Below are 10000 nucleotides of genomic sequence, written 5' to 3' on the forward strand. Positions count from 1 at the left end.
ATATATATATATATATATATATGTATGAATTTATATATGTTTGTACACATAGACACAAACACGCACACACACACATATATATAAATATATATATATATATATATATATATATATATATATATATATATATGTATATATGTATATGCATATATATATATTTGTATATATTCATATCCATAGAAAAGTCCACCCTTGGAAAATGAACCTCAATATACGATGCCAGTTCCTTGGCTAGGGAAAAGATAAGTAACATAAACGTATTTCATAGTAGCTATCTGTGATAGGTTTCAGGAATGATTATCATTCAAATGTATGCGCCAACTCCATCCAATACATAGGAAGTAAAAAAAAATAAAACTTTTTATGAAGACCTCGAGATATCTTGAAAAAACTTATGACTAATTTGAACTATTTGGGGGTGATTTCTATGTAATTTATGTCAAAATAAAAGAGTAAAATCAGCTGTAGGCACAAGGAATAAGAAAGAGATATTCTTGTAGAATTTGATGAAAAAAAAATAGAAAATCATAAAATCATGAATACATATAAAAAATGAACATAGAAAATGGATATGGAGAGTCCCAAATAAAGAAGTAAAAAAGGGAATAGCTTTTATTCCCTATGAAGAAGTCAAATAAGGTAAACAAGGTAAAGTCAAGCCGTCGTAGAATGGTGAGAATCGAAATTTGGATAGATCTAAGAAAAGAGGAAAACTAAAATAATTTTAAGACAGAAAATTAACACTCTTCTTATAAGAGAAAAATTTCATGAGTTTAGTTAAGTGGTACAAAATATGTAATCATAGCTACATACCCAAATGGGAGCAAATAGAGAAGAAATTAATAGTAATTAAAAAAAAAAAAGATTGTCTAGGCATTAGCAAAAAAGATTTGTAGATACGTGTCTTAACAATATCAAAGAAACTATCATGAAGCACTAAGAATCCAATAAAGGAAAGATTGGAAATGAGTGTAAAATGTAATTTAGATCAGATAGAATTAGCAGAACCATCCAAAACAATAAATAAAGGGAAAACACAAGAAATTTGTAAACCCAATTAGACCAAAATTCAGGAGACACTAAAGAAAGGAAGAAACATCCACATAATGAAAATAAGAATTGGAACAGGATGCCAACAGATACTTGCTTTAGTGGATGAAAATAGATATATCAACAAAAGAGATGTTGTGATATAAATTGTAGATGAATTTTTTACCAATGTGGGAAAATGTTATCCTTTTAGTATTTATGATATTTTTTTTAGAAATTGATTACTTAACTGACTCTAATATCTTAAAAACTAATCCTGTTCTTAGTAATATTGATTATAAAGATAATTTGAAGAAAATTTTTTTCATCAACGAACCCATGTGACAGTATTGCCATTCCCTTATGTTTTTTCTCTCTATGTCGGATACGTGGTGTAGAGTCCTTATCACTTTGATTTTACCATACTGACCTTTTAGAAAACAAGGAGAGGCGGGATGAACACAATTCCCTTCCTTTTCCAAGGTAAGACTTAAAGTTATAACATAGAAGATTTTTATTATAATAGGAAATATTACGATATATATAAGAGGAAAAAGAGATCAGAATGGATGCAGTGGCTCGCCAATGCCAGGCAAAGTTTGCACACATTCTTGGTCGTGTTGCATCATTTTGCAAGAGACCCTATTTATTTCCTGATTATGATATATTCTTTTCTTTTAAAAAATGGTGATATGTTAGTAACATTATGACCTTATTGTTTTCCTGAAAACCATGTTAACTGTAGGAAAAGTAATGGTTTTATATGTATACATATAAATGAATACATGTATATATATATATATATATATATATATATATATATATATATATATATATATATATATAAATGAATATATATATATATATATATATATATATATATATATATATATATATATATATATATATATATATATATACAGGGGCGTAGGAGCGGGGGGTGGCTGGGGCGTTATAGCCGCCACTTTTTTGCTGAAAATATGCTTTTAAAAATTCAGATTTACATTTTGTAAATGCATTTCATCTCTGGCAACAGCTCTTGTACAGTCTCACCCTCCCACCCCACCCTTCCATGTAAGTATCATGTTAGTACCCAACATCATAGCTTCACAGTCCCGTCACTCGTCACTCGCTCATTTTTACAGAGAGCAGTCCCCATATTGGGAATCAAGTCACTTATAATGTTTGATCCCCAGTGCACACCGTGTAAACATATGTTAATCTATCAATCATTACTAAATACTATTATAGTAACAAATTACATCAATGATACACAATAATAAATTGAAAACATGACACAAGCGAACACATGTAGTTGACGAATATCGCACATATAAACATATGTGTATATATATATATATATATATATATATATATATATATATATATATATATACATGTATATATATATATATATATATATATATATATACATATATATATATATATATATATATATATATATATATATATATATATATATACATGTATATATATATATATATATATATATATATATATATATATATATATATATATATATATATATATATATACTGTATATATAATTTCTTCATAATTCTTTTTAAATATGTATACTTTTATATAATTTCAGAGCATATGAAGTATTAATTATAAATTATTCATACACTTTTAATATGTGTATTTTCAGGTCTCAGGCATGACTTTCAAACATGTATGTTTATATTAGAAATATGCTTGTTCTTAATTTTGCTTACTTACAATTATTCTATATAAATATATATATATATAAATATATATGTATATATATATATATATATATATATATATATATATATATATATATATATAGGCCTATTGGTATTTTATGATGGTTATTGTGTAAAAATTGGAATTGGTGACATAAAAATGTTCCAGAAATATGATTTTGTTTTTGATACAATATGCTGTCAAAAGCCAGGAAATCGCATCTGAGGGTGTTTCCTCATAAAAAAAATTTCTGGAGGAGACCCCCAGACCACCCCCCCATGCCTTCACGCCTACGGCTCCGCCTTCAGTGTCATTTCGGACAGGAAAACGCTCCTACACCCCTGATATATATATATATATATATATATATATATATATATATATATATATATACACAAACATACATGTATATATATACATATATATACATGCATATATATATATATATATATATATATATATATATATATATATATAAACAATTAGAATAGCGCCAACGTATCCCTGCGTATCGTAAGAGGCAACTAAAAGGGAAGGGACGAGTGGACTGGGAACCCCCTCTCCTGTATTTACAATTCTATGAGACATCATCAAAGAGATGGAGCGGGGGGGGGGGGGGGGGAGTGACTGCTCTCTGCACTCTAGTTTTGGGGTGATTGAATGTGCGTGGATGTAGTACGATAGAGAGTAAAAGATGGGAGATTGGAAGTATGTTTAGGAATAGAAGGCTGGATGTGTTGGCCTTGTGTAAAACAAAGATAAAAGGGAAGGGTGAAGTGATGTTTGGTTAAATGTCTGGTAGAGTGTCTGGAATTGAAAGGGGAAGAGCAAGAGAGGGTGTGGCTTTATTACTGAGTGAATGGATGACAGGTAAAATAGTGGAATGGAAGGAGATATCATCTAGGTTAATGTGGGTAAGGGTTAGGTTGGGTAGGGAATGTTGGGCTTTTGTCAGTGGGTATGGGCCAGGTTATGAGAAAAGTGAAGAAGAGCCGAATGAATTCTGGAATGAAGTAACTAGGTGTGTAGATGGACTGGGTAGAAAGAATTATGTAGTTGTCATGGGTGACTTAAATGCTAGAATGGGCGCTGGAGAGATAGAAGGTGTCATTGGGAAGTATGGCATACTAGGTGAAAATGAGAGTGGTGAGAGACTGGTAGATATGTGTGTTGAGCAAGAGATGGTGATAAGTTCTAGCTTTTTCAAAAAGAAAGATAAAAACAAGTATTCATGGGTAAGAGTGGCAAATGGAAGAGTGGTAGAAAGGGCATTAATGGATTATGTGTTGATAACTAAAAGAATGTTTGGAAGATTGAAAGACGTGCACGTGTTTAGGGGTATGACTAACGGTATGTCTGATAATTTTTGGTGGAAGGAAAATTAGTTGTAGCAAAAGAGTGGGAGAATAGAGTAGGTCGATCTAAAAGGGAGCTAGTAAGGGTTGAAGAGCTAATAAAACCGGGGGTAAAAAGTAAATATCAAGAAAGGTTGAAAATGGCATGTGACGAAGTGAAAGCAAGAGAAACTGGTAATTTAGAGGAGGAGTGGAAGTTAGTAAAAGAAAATTTTGTTGTGAATGCAACTGATGTGTGTGGCAAGATGTTTGTAGGAGGCAGCATAAGGAAGGGCAGTGAATGGTGGAATGAAGGAGTGAAGGTAAATGTGGAAGAGAAAAAGAGGGCTTTTGAAGAATGGCTGCAGAGTAATAGTGTAGAGAAGTATGAAAATATAGAGAGAAAAATGTGGAAGTTAAACGCAAGGTAAGTGAGGCAAAGAGGGCAGCTGACATGAGGTGGGGTCAGGGATTGGGTAAATCATATGAAGAGAATAAGAAGAAGTTTTGGAAAGAAGTGAAGAGAGCAAGGAAGGCTGGCTCAAGAATTGAAGAGACAATGAAAGATGGAAATGAAAGGTTGTTAAAAGGAGAGGAGGCAAGGGAAAGGTGGGCAGAATATTTTGAAAGTTTACTAAATGTTGAGGATAATAGGGAGGCAGATATAATTGCTGTTGCAGGTGTTGAGGTGCCGGTGATGGGAGATGAGAATGAGAGAGAGATTACAAGAGAGGAAGTGAGGAGAGCACTAGATGAAACGAGAGTAGGAAAATCATCTGGTATGGATGGTGTGAGAGGTGAGATGCTGAAGGAAGGGGGTGTGACTGTACTTGAATGGTTGGTGATATTGTATAATATGTGTTTTGTGTTATTAATGGTACCAGTAGATTGGGTTTGTGCATGTATTGTACCACTATATAAGGGTAAGGGAGATGTGCATGAGTGTTGTAATTCAAGGGGTATTAGTTTGTTGAGTGTAGTTCGAAAAGTGTATGGTAGAGTACTGATTAATAGGATTAAGGATAAAACAGAAAATGCAATCTTAGAAGTATAGGGTGGTTTTAGAAGAGGTAGGGGTTGTATGAATCAGATTTTTACAGTTAGGCAAACATGTTTGAAATATCTAGCAAAAGTAAGGAGGTGTATGTTGCCTTTATGGATCTGGAGAAACGTATGATAGAGTTGATAGGGAAGGAATGTGGAATGTGATGAGGTTATATGGAGTTGGTGGAATGTTGTTGCAAGCAGTGAAAAGTTTCTACAAAGGTAGTAAAGCATGTGTTAGGATAGGAAATGAAGTGAGCGATTGGTTTCCGGTGAGAGTGGGGCTGAGGCAGGGATGTGTGATGTCGCCATGGTTGTTTATCTTGTATGTTGATGGAGTGGTGAGAGAGGTGAATGCTCGAGTGCTTGGACGAGAATTGAAACTGGTAGACGAGAATGACCATGAATGGGAGGTAAATCAGTTGTTGTTTGCGGATGATACTATACTCGTTTCAGACGCGGAAGAGAAGCTTGGCCGATTAGTGACAGAATTTGGAAGGGTGTGTGAGAGAAGGAAGTTAGGAGTTAATGTGGGTAAGAGTAAGGTTATGATATGTACAAGAAGAAAAGGCAGTGCGAGGTTGAATGTCATGTTGAATGGAGAGTTACTTGAGGATGTGGATCAGTTTAAGTACTTGGGGTCTGCTGTTGCAGCAAATGGTGGAGTGGAAGCAGATGTACATCAGAGAGTGAATGAAGGATGCAAAGTGTTGGGCAGTTAAGGGAGTAGTAAAAAATATAGGGTTGGGCATGAATGTAAAGAGAGTTCTGTATGAGAAAGGGATTGTACCAACTGTGATGTATGGATCAGAGTTGTGAGGAATGAAATTGACGGAGAGACAGAAATTGAATGAGTTTGAGATGAAGTGTCTAAGGAGTATGGCTGGTGTATCTTGAGTAGATAGGGTTAGGAACGAAGTGGTAAGGGTGAGAACGGGTGTAAGAAATGAGTTAGTAGCCAGAGTGGATATGAATGTGTTGAGGTGGTTTGGCCATGTTGAGGGAATGAAAAATGTTTGTCTGCTAAAAAAGATGATGAATGCAAGAGTTGATGGGAGAAGTACAAGAGGAAGGCCAAGGTTTCGGTGGATGGATGAAGTGAAGAAAGCTCAGGGTGATAGGAGGATAGATGTGAGAGAGGCAAGAGTGTGTGCTAGAAATAGGAATGAATGGCGAGCGATTGTGACGCAGTTCCGGTAGGCCCTGCTGCTTCCTTCGGTGCCTTAGATGACCGCGGAGGTAGCAGCAGTAGAGGGTTCAGCGTTATGAAGCTTCATCTGTGGTGGATAATGGGGGAGGGTGGGCTGTGGCACCCTAGCAGTACCAGCCGAGCTCGGTTGAGTTCCTTGTCAGGCTGGGAGGAACATAGAGAGGAGAGGTCCTCATTTTTTTTTTCTTTTGTTTGATGTCGGCTACCCCCAAAAACTGGTGGAAGTGCCTTGGTATATGTATATATATATATATATATATATATATATATATATATATGTATATATATATATATATATATATATATATATATATATATATATATATATATATATATATACATAAATATATAAATATATATATATATATATATATATATATATATATATATATATATATATATATTCAATGCCAAGAGGGTGTCATGAAGTAGCCGATATGTAGGACACCTCGGGACTCCCCCAGTCCCTCTCTCTCTCTCTCTCTCTCTCTCTCTCTCTCTCTCTCTCTCTCTCTCTCTCTCTCTCATGGAAAATTCCATTGTTTACGATCTCAGATTAGGCTATACAATTATTTCTGAAGCCCCAGCTGACACTTTTCTTGAATTGTTATATTTCCTTTGGAAAATAATCTAGTAGCCACAGTAACCATCTATAGCCTAACCCGAGATTGCATATAAACTTTGATTAGGGTATTTTCAAAGATGTTTGAAGAGGCCTAGCCTATGCTATGTTGCATTAAAGGACATGTTAGTCTAATTTACCTCGCTTGGTCTTGTAAGATTTCCTTAGCCTCTTAAACTTTAAAGGTAACCTACTCTACCTCCACATATATTATTTATTCTTTAAAAAATTGGAAACTATTGTATTATATCATTATAAAATTATTAAATAGAAGTGTCATGCTGTATTGATTTTATTTTTTTTTAACTGAAACATAATTATATTTTTTCTTTATGTTATTATAAAGTTCTTGTAGGGGTAGGCATTACTATTTGAAGAATAAACAAAATAGATAACTGTAATAATTATAGGGAACCATCTGGGAGATCAAATTATGGAAGAATGTACAACCCCCTAAGCTGAATAATAAAAAAAAAACATGGATTAAGTCTCTTTTACACCCTAGGGTTGGGACGTACGGGATAGTCTATGACACAAGAGGACTTGGAAAGTAAGGTTGAATAATACAGTTCAGAGGTCATGGAAGCCAGCAGGTGGGACTCATCGCTCCACTACCTTGTTCAATGTAAATCTTTTGATGTCGAAGCAAAATTTATGTCAGGAGGAAAGAGTCAAAATTCCCCGTGACACCAATATAAATAATGAAACTTCTAAGCCGGTACCGAAATTAACTGTAGTGGTAAAGAAAACACTAAACGGCAGGAAAAGAGGCAAAGCAGACATTGGCCTATCAAATTATTTAATAATAGATGAAGGATATTTCATAATAGTAAATCTCGTTGAAATTTACACAAAATGTTTGCAAGACTGTTCTATACCTTCAGCTTGGAATTTTTTTTTTTCTATTATTTCACAAAAAGATAGACACAAAAGAACTGAAAAATTACCGTCTAATAAGTTCACTCTCAATAATAAATGAAATATTTACACAGATTATATTAGGTCAATTAAAAAAAAAAGCTAGACTATAATCAGTCAACATAGCTGGCAGATTTTGGAAGCGGATATTCAACAACTGACCATATCCATGTAATTAACCAGTTAAAGGAAAAATTAACTTTATAGGAGAAACCAATATATATTGCATTTAAAGACTATGAGAAAGTTTTGATATGGTCAATACCTTAGCAGTGATGAAAACCCTTTAAAGACTAGGGATAGATGAGAAAGGCGTTAGACAGGGAGACCACGTCTCATTGAAAATCAAAATATGGAGAATATGGGAATTAACATTAATGGAGAATACCCTAACAACTTAAGATTTGCAGGTGACATAGTTCTGTTTAGTGAATCATATGAAGAGTTACAATATATAATAGAGAATTGAATAAGGGAAGCAGAAATATAGGAGTAATAATGAATTTGAGTAAAACTAATATAATGTTCCATGAAAATAGAGACAGCAAATGAAAAAGTAAATACACATACTTAGGACGGGCATAAAGCGTTTCCCCAAGAAATGAGACCGAAATTAAGAGATGGATAAGCATAGGATGGAGGGCATTTGATTAAAAAAAAAAAAAAAAAAAAAAAAAAAAAAAAAAAAAAAAAAAAAAAAAAAAAAAAAAAAAGTATCGGATGTTAAATGCAACTTTTTCTGAATTTTACAGATGGTTCTATTACTATTAACTTATATATCGGAAACGTGGAGCCTTACTAATGCCTTAAAACATCAGTTACTTTCAACTCGAAGAGCTATGGAAAGAATAATGATAGGACTAACACTAAGAGATAGAATAGATCAACATAGATATAAGAGGAAATTGAAAGTGTAGGTATCCTAATAAGGTAAAAGAAAACTAAATTGACATGTGCAAGCCATAATTAGCAGGAGAGATGATATATGGAGTAAAAGAATAACAGAATGAGTCCTTAGATATTGCAAAAAGAAGCAGGGGATGGAAAAGAAGACAATGGATTCACGAGCTAAGGAAATTTGGTTCTATCTATCTATCTATATATATATATATTATATATATATATATATATATATATATATATATATATATATATACATACATATATATATATATATATATGTATGTATATATATATGTATGTATATATATATATATATATACATACATACATGCATACATATATGTATATATATATATATATATATATATATATATATATATACATATATACATATAAATTTATATATATATATATATATACATATAAATATATATAATTATATGTATATATTTATATATATATATAATTATATATATGTATATATATATATATATATATACATATATATATACATATATATATATATATATATATATATATATATATATATATATATATATATATATAGTGCATGTGCGTGTGTTTATATACATATATTTATATATAAATATATCCATATATATAAATATATATATATATATATATATATATATATATATATATACATATATGTATGTATATGTATATATTTATATATATATATATATATATATATATATATATATATGTATATATATATATATATATATATATATATATGCAGGAGAACCACAGGGAAAATGTAAATACGAAATATACGATTAAGTCCTGACTAGTTTCGTGGTACTTCTTCAGAGGACTGATTTATTGAGAGAGGTTTCTTTACATTTTATAGGGAAAGTAAACGTAGGAACATACATATAGAGGCTTATAGAACAATGACACTCCCAAACCAGCTACCTGGGCTGTGGTCAGGTGTTTAGTAGGCGGAGATCCGACCTCATTAGACACCTGCCAAAATAGGTCATTTCTGGTGACAGGTAAATTCTTGTTTATTGACTTTCAATACAATTTATTTATATGAATAACGGTAGCCTTATCTATATAAATACATAAGCAAAATATATATAGAAATAAAACATATCTATATATAAATATATAAAAAGACATATACATACGTATACACAGACAGGCATACATACACAAATATGTATAATATATACATAGACA

The sequence above is a fragment of the Palaemon carinicauda genome, chromosome 5 (genome assembly GCF_036898095.1).
Source record: "Palaemon carinicauda isolate YSFRI2023 chromosome 5, ASM3689809v2, whole genome shotgun sequence".
In the NCBI taxonomy this organism is placed as follows: Eukaryota; Metazoa; Arthropoda; class Malacostraca; order Decapoda; family Palaemonidae; genus Palaemon; species Palaemon carinicauda.